The 14,859-nt window shown below is 34.2% G+C and overlaps 1 long non-coding RNA gene across 1 annotated transcript in view; it reads left to right on the forward strand.

The window, feature by feature from the left end:
* LOC149130352 (uncharacterized) overlaps nucleotides 1–14,859 on the forward strand; it is a 100,998-nt gene that overhangs the window by 50,430 nt on the left and 35,709 nt on the right. Inside the window, exons 2-3 of the long non-coding RNA XR_016238954.1 lie at nucleotides 6,910–6,971; nucleotides 9,320–9,391. This is a non-coding gene — a long non-coding RNA (uncharacterized LOC149130352). The remainder of the gene's footprint in view (nucleotides 1–6,909; nucleotides 6,972–9,319; nucleotides 9,392–14,859) is intronic.

Raw genomic sequence — 14,859 nt, forward strand, 5'->3', positions numbered from 1 at the left:
CTGCTACTAAGAATAATGACACACAAACACAGGTGCATGGGCATATAAGGATAGACATCATCGAAAAATAGAATGGAATAAGAAGAGTAAAAGCACACACAAAGACAGAAAGTGTCACTGAGGAGGTCACAGAAGTGTGATGAAAGATTTCCAGACAATGAGCTTGAGTTAGAATAAGAACAGTAATAAACGAGTGAAGAACGAATATACAGTGTGTGTGTGTGTTTATTTGGCAAAAAGAAAATGACCGTCCCAAAATACAATATATATGTATATGTATGAATGTATGTATTTATGTGTGTTTGTATGTGTGTTTGTATCTGGGTTTATCCCCCACTACTGCTTAACTGGTGTTGGTGTGTTTTCATCCCTGTACCTTAGTGGTTCAGCAAAAGACATTGATAGAATAAATACCAGGCTTGAAAAACAAAAGAAGTATCAGTGTTGATTTATGCAACTAAGGATTCTTCTAGGCAGTGCTCCAGTATGGACGCAGTCTAGTGACTGAAACAAGTAAAAGATAAAAAGATAAAAGATGTATATTGAGGAGTTATATGTGTGTATTCACACATACAGACACACATTTATATATATATTTATAAGACATGTATACACATATAAATACATATACATATATGTATTTATGTGTATATATATGTCTGTATATATATAACTCTGTGTGTGTGTGTGTGTGTGCCCATATTTATGTATATATATATATATATATACATATATATATATATATATCGAAACGTCTAGTTAGAATAGAGGCAGCTGACAAAGGATTAATTCCAAGTGGCTATTTGTTTTGCTATGTGTTCATTCCGTGGTCTGTAGTTCATTGTTCTAACGTCCTGTACCCTGATATGCATCTATATACACATGTAGATGTAAGTATGTACATATATGTGTGTATACATGCATATATATTCTTTGTATTTTATATATATATATATACACATATATATATATATATATATATATATATATATAAATATATATAAATATATATAAATAAGGATAAGATCAATATTTAAAATACCGATTTTATCAGGTGGCCAGCATGGGAATAAAAACCATCAAAGGTAACAATTATTCAAAATTATAATTTAGGGTATCTAAGAGATACCGCCATGCTGAAAATAGCAGTCAAATCTTGACTCTAAAATAACAATAAATGTTCATATAGCACCAAGAGCAAAGACGAAAAGACAAAATAAACTAGCAAAAATAACTGGATAATTCCAGATCCCGTCTTCGCCCTTTGTGCTATATGAACATTTATTGTGGTTCAGAGTCAAGATTTGACTGCTATTTTCAGCGTGGCGGTATCTCTTAGATACCCTATATTATAAAATATATATATATATATATATATATATATATATATAAAAATGTTTACATGTGTATATATGTAGACATACATGTGTGTATATATAAGCACACATGCATGTATACATTTATGTATATTTATGTATATAGTAATCTAAACAATACTGGAAGCTTTTGATACAGGCTTCCTCTCTCAATAGTTTATTGTTAGCTAAGGCAGCTTACACTTAATTCCTCCAATGTGGGAGACTGTTTCAAGAACTGAACACTCTCTATCTTGCCATAATGGTGCCACACTCCCTCTTCCTGTGCATGTGACTGTTTCTGTAGCAGGTGTATTATCTCTTTATTGATCCGCTTGTTTGTACTGCATTGTTATCCAAAGTGAACATTGATCTCAGACCGAATTTAATTCTAATTATTTACATGAGAAACATAATCAGTCCGAAAGCCGGTTTTGATTTATTAGAGGAAATTAAATTACACTCCACAAATATTGGCAACAAAAAGCTGTTTTGTGTTGTGTGTCAATGGAACGGATGTCGGGTAATATAATAAGCAATTACTTTAAATGAGAAGGTTTGTAAGAAATGAAGGAAAGAGGAAAGAGACTAGATTCCCATAGGTTTACAGAAAATAGAACTAAAGGGAAAATGCAGTGTTAGCGTAATATATGGGGGTTGTAAGTTAAAATTGTTCGTTTTTGATGGGGTTTTTACCCTCCATTTACTTTAATCCATTCTAGGGTTATTGAATTAACACGAAAAATATTTTCATTGTTGTATTTTATGGTTTTTTTTTTTTTTGTTTCTTACTGCTGTGTTCTTCATCTACAACTTTTATTTATTGCTAAAACTTCAATAAATTTTACCTCTTTAAGATATATGACCATAGAATGCTAAGTAGAGACCCCCCCCCCCCGAATGAATTTATCTGATAACCTAATTATATATATGAGAGAGAGAGAGAGAGAGAGAGAGAGAGAGAGAGAGAGAGATTATAAAAGGGATAAGGTGATCTTGAGTAAAAAGTCATTATCAAGGTGGTATTTGGAGCGAAGCATAAATTAAATTTCGTTGTAAAGTTTTAATTTACATTACTTCAACTCTTTTGTTAATATATTTCTGTTGAAATATACTGCTTTTATAACAATTAATTTGGATAATAATGAAGAATTTAGTGAAATAACTTTGTCATCATTAAGCTGGTGTTTTTCAAAATGAATTGATCTGAAATTTTGTTGGAGGGTTTTAATGTTGATCAATTATCTCTTTTGTTGCAACCTATCTATCTATCTATCTATCTATCTATCTATCTATCTATCTATCTATCTATCTATCTATCTATCTATCTATTTATCTGTCTAACTATCTATCTATTTTTCTGTCTATTTATCTATCTATCCATCCATCCATCCATCCATATATCCATCCATCTGCCTACCTATCCATCTATCTATCTATCTATCTTTCTATCCAGCTATCTACCTACCTATCTATCTATCTATCTATCTATCTATTTGTCTGTCTATCTACCTACCTATCTATCTATCTATCTAGCACTATCTATCTATCTAGCACGTCGAGATGCTAGGCGAGACACTTAAACAATACGAAACGGTGACAGGAGCAAAAATTAACCCGGAAAAGTCAGTGGGTTTGTTACTCGGCACCTGGAGAAGCAAGCCCATACCGTCCAACAGTGACTCCGTAGTGGGACGCTGGACGGACGGACCGGTTAAACTGCTCGGGGTCTGGTTCAGTCCGGACCTCCAAATGGATAAGAACTGGGACGAGATCACCAGTAGAGTGATCAAACTCAGCCAAACATGGGCTGAGAGAAAGTTATCTCTAAAAGGCCGGGCGGAGGTGGCTAATGTGTATATCGCATCAGTCATCGATTACCGCCTGACCGTCGTGCCTTGTCCCGATGCCACCATCACGAAACTAGAACGCATACTTTTCCGCTTTCTGTGGAAGGGTGGCGTTCCGATGGTGAGGCGATCCATTTGCTGTCAACAACCGTTACGTGGAGGACTGGGGATGCCGTGGTTAATGATGCGCAGACATGCGCTGAGACTGCGGCATCTCTGGAACTTCATTGACGACGGTGAACAGGTGTGGGCGCCGTTTGTGAGGCACGCCTTCCCGCAGCTCGTCTCACTCACCGAACTGCAAACATGGATCAGGAAGAGACCAAAACTGGGCGAATGGCACCGCGAGTGTCGCCAAGCTCTACAACAGCTCTGCCGTCCGGGATCAAACTTGTGCAACTTCCAAACGACCAATGCGTTCTATAGAGGACTAGTGGAGGGGAGGTCTGACGACACTCTCGGGGCAAACCTGGGTGTCGACGAGAAATTCTTAACCCGCCTTTTCAAGACGACGTTCGGGCCGGGGCCTATGGATAATTTCCAGAGATCCCTGGCTTGGCAATGCTATCGAGACGCACTACCAGTTCGAGAGAAGATCTACAGACACGGTTCGAAAACCACCGGACCGACCTGCCCGAGATGCGGTCAGAGCGACGAAACCATTCTGCACGCACTCGTGCAGTGTCCAGATATTTCAGAGCTGTGGACCTTCGTCGAACGGCTGTTGTCGCGTGTGGGACGAGCCCACTTATCAGCCGAGTCTATCGTGAATATTGTTCCGCCACCTTCCTTTAAACGGGAAGGAAAAACGGTTTTTGTAACACTGATAGCTATGGCAAAAGAATGCGTGTGGTGGACGCGTTTGAAAGGTCTACAAACAAACACTTTCCTCTCTGGTCAATCCCTCGTCAACTTTTTCAAGTACCACTTGAAAAGGAGGATGAGGATAGAGAGGAAGGTGTTGTCGAATGAAAGTTTCAATAAAAAATGGGTAAATGTGGCAAGAATGGTAAGAATGAAAGACGACACCATTTTAAGCATAGACTTGTAACAAAAAGAGACAAAAAGAGAGAAGGTACTTACTTTCATGTACCTTTAAAAAAAAAAGCCTGAGGTGACCGTGGTCTTTTCCGTAGGCTTTTCTCTCCACGGATAAACCTAATCTGTTCCCCGTTTTTTTACATCGACTGTGATACACGATCCCTATTGATCGCCCCCCCCCCCCACGTTTTTTTTTTTTTGTTTTTTTCTTCCCGCGATCCCTTTTGATCCAAATCATCCCCCCCCAAGAAAAGCTCTACTTTGTAATTTGTCCATTTTCTGTATTTAGCCCTGTGTGGCTATAATAAAAAGATATCTATCTATCCATCCATCTGCCTACCTATCTATCTATCTTTCAATCCATCCGTCTACCTATCGACTTATCTATCTATCTGTCCCTTTCTCTCCACGGATAAACCTAATCTGTTCCCCATTTTTTTTACATTGATTGTGATACACGATCCCTATTGATCGCCCCCCCCCCCCCCCCGCCTTTCCTTTTTTTTTTCCCCCCCGCGATCCCTTTTGATCGAAATCCCCCCTTTTTTTTTCCGCAATCCCTTTTGATCGAAATTATCCCCCTTTCCCCCCCCCCCAAGGAAAGCTCTATATTGTAATTTGTCCATTTTCTGTATTTAGCCCTGTGTGGCTATAATAAAAAGATATCTGTCTCTTTATCCATCCATCCATCCATCTGCCTATCTATCTATCTATCTATCTATTTATTTATCTATCTATCTATCTATCTATCTATTTATTTATCTATCTGTCTGTCTGTCGGTCTATCTGCCTGCATGACTGTGGCCATGCTGGGGCACTGCCTTGAAGGATTTTAGTTGAACAAATTAATCCAATGATTATTTATTATTTTTCTTTTGTTAAGCCTGGCATTTATTCTATTGATCTCTTTTGCCGAACTGCTAAGTTACAGGGACATAAACACGTCCACACTGGTTGTCAAATGGTGATGAGGGAGAAACACAGACATAAAGACACACAGACATAGATATATCATTCAACTATGGCAGTATTTGAATAATATTCTTAAGGCTGCAATCTACTCACACACAACATCTTTCAAAGCTTGTCGCTAATTCGGTTCTTGACCAAACTGAAAGCTGTTAACATTTTTAAAGACAACTGGTCCCTAGTTATATTTTAGCATAAAAGAATTGAAAGTTGATCCAGTAGGAAAAAGTTTACATCAAAATTTGTAGCAACATTATAGGAGAGTAAGTAACGCCACCAATCAAGTTTAGATCTGAATACCTTTTTTATTTTAAAAGCAAAATATATTTATCTTTGCTTCAATGATAACAGAAAGCATGAGGAATTTCATAGTTTTATTCCCATACAACAAAAATTGGTATCAAAAAAGTTGTAAGGTAAAATATCACAGGAAAAAAATTAATAAGGCAACTATATTTTAATAAAGTTTAAATGATAGATCTGAATTCGAGGAATTTCATAGTATCAATTTCATACAATGAAGTTTTAAAAGAAAAAGTTATGAGAGTGTGTTTTTCAAATTTGAGGGTGATAATATAGTTCTCTAGTTTTTTATGAATTTAGTTCTATAACGAGTCTTTTAATATATGTCATTGGCGTCATTGAGGTAAGGAAATAAGTTATCAACAACACCGCTAATTGGCATATTTGACACCTTATTAATTAGCATAATAACATAGCCTGGAAAAAACATGGATTAAATGGAAAAATGTGAGAAAGAGAAATAATATTCTTAAGATTATAAACCTGGAAAAGTTCAGGACAAGTTATTACATCTGGTAAAGTACAGAACAAGGAAAAGTTTTACTTAGAATATTGCAGCTAAGGATAAAATTAGAATATTAAAAATTATTTGATTTTGATTTACAAAGTAACATTATAATTAAAAAAGGTACCATCATTTTGGTAAAATATTGACACACTAGAATACTTGAACAATGAGAGCCAGAAGTACCAATATAGCAAACGTTTTATGCAAAGTAGAACAGTATATATGGTAGGTAAATTCATTATGTATAAAATAGGCATTGGGTCAAGACTAAAAACGTGAAAACTTGGCAATAACTTAGGCAATAACTCAAGCAAATTTTACAGTAGATTTTACTGTAATATATAACTAATTTATGTATTATTCTATTTATTGTACAAACTAATTATGTACTACTATTTTTTTTTATAACCTTTTTTCAAATTTCTAATTATTAATTAATAATTTTAAAAATTAATTTTTTTAAACTGCAAAAAATCTTTTGAGTCCTCTAATTGGAAGGTTATTCCATCACAGAGCGACCCATTTGCAGTTAAGTAGACTGGAGCAATGTGAAATGAAGTGTCTTGCTGAAGAACACAATGTGCCACTCGATCTGGCAATTGAACTCATCATTGCTAGATCATAAGTGCAACACATTTAACCACTTGGCCATCACTATATATAGATGGACAGACAGACAGACATACATAGATATATATTGGGCTATCAGATAAATTTATTTGCTTTCTTTTTGATCTTTTTCAGTTTCATTTCAATTAATAGAAAAAAAATATTTTTATCAAAGCATTTTATGCTTATTTTTTTTCTTTGTAGTTCTATTCTTCGTCTGTGACTTTTGTTCATCATTTTTGAAATTTGGATAAATTTTACCTTTTTTTTCCAGAAATATAACAATGCAGTGCCAAGTAGAAAAAAAATAATGAATTCATGAGACAAGCTAAAAAAGTAAGTTAGATTTTTGCATATTTTTTGAAAAGTAGGAATGGGAAAATGGCAAAAAAAAGCCCCTTTGTTTGTTTACAATAGCATAAACTGTGAAGGAGCATAGCTTTGTGGTTACAGACTGAGCTCACAGTGAAGAGGTAGTGAGTTCGATTCTCAGACCGGGCTGTTTGTGTGTTCTTGAGCAAGACACTTTATTTCAGGGTACTCCAGTTCAATCAGTTGTAGAAATGTGTTGCAACATCACTGGTGCCAAGCTGTATCAGCCTTTGCCTTTCCTTGCCTGCCTGTCTGTCTGTCTATCTATTGATCAGTCGATCTATCTATTGATCAATTCATAGATAGATATCGAAGAGTTAGTTTGAATTAACGTAAGAAATATTTTCATCCTAATGTTTTATGTGTTTTTTGCAACATTACTTTTCCTCTTCAACTTTTCTTTATCGTTTATGAAATTTAAATTTTTACCTCTTTTCAAATATACGTTGATTTAGAGCAAAGTAGAGAAAAACCCTGAATTTATCTGACATCCCAATATATACATATATACAAAGGCGGTGCTCCAGCGTGGCTGCAGTCAAATGACTGAAACAAGTAAAAGAGTAAAAGAGTATATATATATATGTGTGTGTGTGTATAAAATAATAAAAGGAAAACAGAGAGTTCAAACTGATATGTTAATTTATTAACATAATATTAATAATCTCTACAATTGTTCACATAACTATAGATAATAATAGACAATAATTATAGTATAACTTATAATATTATTTAATGCACGCATGTTGAGGATGAAGAATATTTTTCTGAAAAGATATTTGCATAATAGATGAGTTTTTCTCTTAATCACATAGAAGTGTAAATAAATATTTACTGTTTCACCATAGATTCATACCAAATTGTTTCTGTTTTAAAATACTAATGTACAGAAACATACTTTAATTAATATTCTTAAATATACACAGACATATTTGATACACATATTCATATTTTCTATATTAGACTTTATTTCTTTTTTTCATTTTTTAAAAAAAGTTATTGATGCTCATACGTACATACCGAAACATATATTGATTAATTCAGTCTGTTTAAGGATCAAAAACGTCTGATATGTAATTTTTTTGTCCTGATTTATCCAGATGAGATTTTTACTCAAGATGTTTCCAAACTATGAATTTTCATAAATTTGTTATTAGTTTTCAGTTTGAATCAAAACAATTGTAAGGATTATTAATATTATGTTAATAAATTAAAGTAAGTCAGTTTGAGCTCTCCATTCTCCTTTTATTATTGTGTATATTGTATGTACACCCCTCTATATTGTAGAAAATGTTTTCTACTCCATTGGGTATTAAAACCAGTGAAACTTTGATGTTTCTATCCCTATAAAAAAGAGCTTGTCTCTTTATATTGGGTTATATATATGCATATATATATATATATATATATATATATATATATATATATATATATATAATCTTTTCTGTGTTGCAGTTTTTGTGATTTTTTATGTTTTTGCAGCTTTAATAATAAAGTATATAAATGTGTGTATATATATATATATATCTATCTGTATATACATGTATATATATGTGTATATATATATATTCATGTATATATACATATGTATTTATATTTATGTATATATATATATATATATATATATATATATATTTATATGTATATTTTTATTTATATGTATATATATAAATATATTTATATGTACATGTATGTATACAGATATATATATATATATATGTGTGTGTGTGTGTGTTTGTGTGTGTGTGTGTGTGTGTGTGTGTGTGTGTGTGTGTGTGTGTGTGTGTGTGTGTGATCGACCAAACTGTTTGACGTTGATATACATCACTGATCACAATGCACTTTGCCTCGTTTTTGCCTTTGAATAATGCCGTCTGTCTGGTTCAGTAGGCAAGCCAACATTCCTTCTAATTGGAAGGTTATTCCATCACAGGATGACCCATTTGCAGTTAAGTAGACTGGAGCAATGTGAAATGAAGTATCTTGCCGAAGAACACAATGTGCCGCTCGATCTGGCAATTGAACTCATCATTGCTAGATCATAAGTGCAACACATTTAACCACTTGGCCATCACTATATATAGACGGACAGACAGACATACATACATAGATAATATATTGGGCTATCAGATAAATTCATTTGCTTTCTTCCTTTCTTTTTGATCTTTTTCAGTTTCATTTCAATTAATAGAAAAAAAATATTTTTATCAAAGCGTTTTATGATTATTTTTTTTCTTTGTAGTTCTATTCTTTGTCTGTAACTTTTGTTCATCATTTTTGAAATTTGGATAAATTTTACCTTTTTTTTCCAGAAATATAACGATGGAGTGCCAAGTTGAAAAAAAAAAAATGAATGAATGAATTCATGAGACAAGCTAAAAAAAGTAAGTTAGATTTTTGCATATTTTTTGAAAAGTAGGAATGGGAAAATGGCAAAAAAAAAGCCCCTTTGTTTGTTTACAATAGCATAAACTGTGAAGGAGCATAGCTCTGTGGTTACTGCGATGAGGTAGTGAGTTCGATTCTTAGATCGGGCTGTATGTTTGTTCTTGAGCAAGACACTTTATTTGAGGGTACTCCAGTTCAATCAGCTGTAGAAATGAGTTGCGACATCACTTGTGCCAGGCTGTATCAGCCTTTGCCTTTCTCTTGGTTAACATCGGTGGTGTGGAGAGAGGAGGCTGGTATGCATGGGCAACTGCTGGTCTTCCATAAAAAAACTTGCCTGGACTTGTGCGTCGAATGGGAACTTTCTATTTGCAATCTTATGGTCAGTCATGACTGAAGGGGGTCTTTACCCTTTATCCAAATTGTGTAGCCTGTTGGTTTGAAAATTTCCACAAATCATAGGGGTAGGAGTGGCTGTGTGGTAAGCAGCTTGCTTACCAACCGGTTTCAGTCCCACTGCATGCCACCTGGGGCATGTGTCTTCTACTATAGCCTCAGGCTGATCAAAGCCTTGTGAGTGGATTTGGTAGACGAAAACTGAAAGAAGCCCGTCCTATATATATATATGCGTGTGTGTCTGTGTTTGTCCCCCCAACATCGCTTGACAACCGATGCTGGTGCATTTACGTCCCCGTAACTTAGCGGTTTGGCAAAAGACACCAATAGAATAAGTACTAGGCTTACAAAGAATAAGTCCTGGGGTCGATTTGCTCGACTAAAGGTGGTACTCCAGCATGGCCACAGTCAAATGACTGAAACAAGTAAAAGAATAAATGAGTGAAGAACAAATATATAGTGTGTGTGTTTATTTGGCAAAAAAATGACCACCCCAAAATACAACAATATCTGTTTCAACACACAACTTCACATCAGGAATCTTGCAACACAAATCCAGAAATGTTGATTTAAGTTCTTCTTTAAAAAAGGTTCAAGACCATTGCTAACAAACCAACAAAACTTTTTGAATTCAGAGGTTTCCCAGGGTATGTAAATGTGACTGAGTTGGTGTGTTGTTTGAACCACCGATGCATACACCCAAATGTGTGCATCAATTCAAATAAAGATCTCAGATGGAGAATTTCTGGAATGTTTTACAAATCTTCACTGTGCCATTAAGAGATTGGATATGGAGAAGGTGCATCATTTATTTTGCCTTTGAAAAACCTAGGAGTTCTACCTTTTTGTATACATATCTATATTTATATATACTCTTTTACTTTTTTACTTGTTTCAGTCATTTGACTGCGGCCATGCTGGAGCGCTGCCTTTTTATAGTCAAGCAAATCGACCCCAGAGCTTATTTTTTGTAAGCCTAGTACTTATTCTATCGATCACTTTTTCCTGAACCACTAAGTTACGGGTCGCAAACACACCAGCATCGGTTGTCAAGCGATACTGAGGGGACAAACAGACACACAAACATATACACACACATACATATATATATATATATATATATATGTATGTGTGTGTATATGTTTGTCTGTCATACCGGCCATGACGAAGGGAAATAGCCCTGAAACTCGAGTCGCCTTTATATATATATATTTATATTTATATATTTATATATTTGATCCTTTATATTGAACACTCAATATTTCATCTACATTCAATACTTTCTTTCATGGTGCCATCCATTTTTATTTTATTTTATTTTATATTGTATATTGTATATCATATTATATTATATATTGTATATTCCATATTCTATACCCCACATTAGTTCTGCAGGAATATAAATAAAACATAAAAAACAGACAGTGTTGGAACTCTTTTAAGCAAAATAATATATTCCTCTATACACAATCATACAAAAAAACCCACCTTTTTTGTATTTATTTTTACTCGCATATATATATATATATATATATATATATATATATATATATACACGACAGGCTTCTTCCAGTTTCCATCTACCAAATCTACTCACAAGGCTTTGGTCGGCCCGAGGCTGTAGTAGAAGACACTTGCCCAAGGTGCCATGCAGTGGGACTGAACCCGGGACCATGTGCTTGGTAAGCAAGCTACTTACCACACAGCCACTCCTGCACCATATGTATGAATTGTGTATATATGTATGTTTGTGTGTGTGTGTACATGTGTATGTATTATTTATGTTTGTGTATGTGTGTGCACTTGTATATGTAGGTATGACGGGCATGGCTGTGTGGTAAGAAGTTTGCTTCTTAACCACTTGGCTCTGGGTTTAGTCCCACTGCATAACACCTTAGGTAAATGACTTCTACCATAGCCTCAGGTCAACCAAAGCCTCAGGCCGGCCAAGGCCTCAGGCCAACCAAAGCCTTGAAAGTGAATTTCGTTCAAAGAAACTGAGAGAAACCCATTGTATGTGTGTGTGCATTTCCGTGTCTCTGTCTTTGTGCCACTATTGCTTGACAGCTGGTGTTAGTTTGTTTATATCCCTCTAACTTGGTTTGGTGAAATTGACCATTAGAAAGAAACCAACCTTATATATATCTATCTATATGTGTGTGTGTGTGTGTGTGTGTGTGTGTGTGTGTGTGTCTTTTTCTGTCTGTGTTTGTTCCCCCATTACCACTTGACAACCAGTGTTGGTGTGTTTACATCCCTGTAATTTAGTAGTTTTGTAAAAGAGACCGACAGACTAAGTGCCTGGTTTGAAAAAAATTTCAGCCCAGGGGTTGATTCATTCAACAAAAACTCTTAAGGACTGAGCCGCAGCATGGCCACAGTTTAATGACTGAAACAAGTAAATAAAGTAAAAAAAGATGATGATTAGTTAACACTCATTTAGTCAACAAGACACACACAAAAAAAACATACATGCATGCACACACGCACACATACACACACAGATGCATGCATTGATTAGGCCTTCAAACCCTTGTAGAGTTTTAACGATGCCATGGCAATATCTGGCGTTTCTTGGGGCGTTTTAAGTCTGGGTGCACACCATCCCCATCCAGATCTGAAGCTGGTGTATCTCTTAGAGACAGAGAAAATGGAGAAGAGAGAGAGAGAGAGAGAGAGGAGGAAATGGAGAAGAAGAAGAAGAAGAAGAAGAATTGGAAGAAGAAGAATTGGAAGAAGAAGAATTAGAAGAAGAATTAGAAGAAGAAGGGGAAGAAGAAGAAGAATTAGAAGAAGAAGAAGAATTAGAAGAAGAAGGGGAAGAAGAAGAAGAAGAAGAAGAAGAAGAAGAAGAAGAAGAAGGGATTTTCAGTAATGGGTTGTTAATTTATTTATCATCCCTGAAAGGATCAAAGGCAAAGTTGACCTCAGTGGGATTCGGACCCGGGGTGCAGGGAACCGGAACAAATTCTGCAAAGGATGCTATCCAGCACTACCGACTTGGTTACATGCATGCACACAGACACAATCGTTCACGCATGCGTAAACACGTACACGTATGCATACAACTACACAAACACATGCATATATGTGCATTCACACTCTCATACCTCACATGCACAGATATGCACACATGCAAAACACTCTCACACATATATACACACATATACATATGTATATACTTATAAATATATATATATATATATATATATATATATGTTTGTATATATATGTTTCTTTGTTTGTGTGTACATGCACAAATATATAATATATATAGACACATATATATACGTATATATATATACACACATACACACACACACATATATGTATATGTGTAATAAATATATATATATATATATATATATATATATATATATATATATATATATATATATATATGTATAAAAATAAATGCAGTATGCATGTAATTCAAAGGCACCCGATTTGTAACACGCATCTTCTCGCTAATTCCACCTGAGGGTTACATTAAGGGTACAAGAATTCTGCTGAACATTATTCAGCTATTCAAACCACTTACTCTGTAATCCAATAACCAGATAACGGATTATTGGGTTCCATCGAACAACTGGATCACTGACAGCCAGAATAAGCACAAGAAACATTCACTTTGAATCATTCTTTCATGATAAACCCAAAACAGAATATATCCCTGTTCCATTTCTATTTTCACTTTTACTTTCACTTTCGAACAAGCATCTATTGTTGCAAATGAAGGTGGCTATAAATGGAATAGGGACAAGATAGATTCGCTTGCATGGTTGTTTTCTTTGTGTGTCTCTCTGCATATCTGTGCACAATTATGTTTGAATGATGAATGTTGATATAATTATATAGCTGTTTCCTTGTGGATGTATAAACTTAAGGGGTTTAAGTGTGGATGTGTGTGGTGGTGGTGGTGGTGGTGGTTGTGTGGGTTGGGGGTGATATTTCTTTTTGTGGTACAAGCGTATTTATCTGTGTGTGATTGAGTGTCTACATTATATGTATGTATGTATGTATGTATGTATATAATTTTGTATGTATATTTGTATGTATGCATGTTTGTATGTATATATATATATTTCTATGTATGTATGTAGGTCTGGGTATATGTATGTGTGTGTATACATACATATATATATGTATATATTTATATACATCCTATACATATATGTATATCATATATATATATATATATGTATTTATGTTATATGTATATATATATATATATGTATATATATATATATATATATATATATATATGCGCATATATGTATGTATATACATATACACACATACTTACATACACAATATATATATATATATAAATATATATATATATATATATTTGCACACACACATACACACTTATATATACATATATGCATACATACACATGCATTTAAATATATAGGATATGTGTATATATATGCAGGTACACATGTGTACACATATACATACACAGATAAGTATTCATATAATACACACACACACACACACACATTCCTATATAATTGTACATATAAAGAAGCGCATACATGCAGCTGTATGCATAAAAACACTCAATTGCACAAACATAATGCACCTAACACGTATACATTATATACATTATCGGAATGCAATAGAAAATAAAAATACATTAGACCTATACATAAATGCAGAAAATAGATACAACACACACACACACACACATATATATATATATATGTATGTATGTGTATATATAAATATATATCCATATATGTATATTAACTGCTAGAAATACCTCTGGCAGTAATATATCTATTTATATCTGGTAGTACAAACCCAAAAACATTTTCCCCACATAGAAAATAACATTTCTTTTATTCTCAACAGCCAGTTACTATAATATTTTCAAATCCATCAATATGTCCCTCCCATCTTCCATACATACAGACAACAGTCCATATTTAAATATATGCCTTATATCCTTCCATACATCTTATATTTAATGTAACTTCACTACTATCAGTTCTGTGTTGTGGTTTTTGCTTGTTTTTTTTTCCTGCACTGTCAGTCAGTTCTGCCTTTTATTATGTGTCTT

This window comes from Octopus bimaculoides, chromosome 29 (assembly GCF_046866305.1).
Source record: "Octopus bimaculoides isolate indiv1 chromosome 29, ASM4686630v1, whole genome shotgun sequence".
Classification (NCBI taxonomy): Eukaryota; Metazoa; Mollusca; class Cephalopoda; order Octopoda; family Octopodidae; genus Octopus; species Octopus bimaculoides.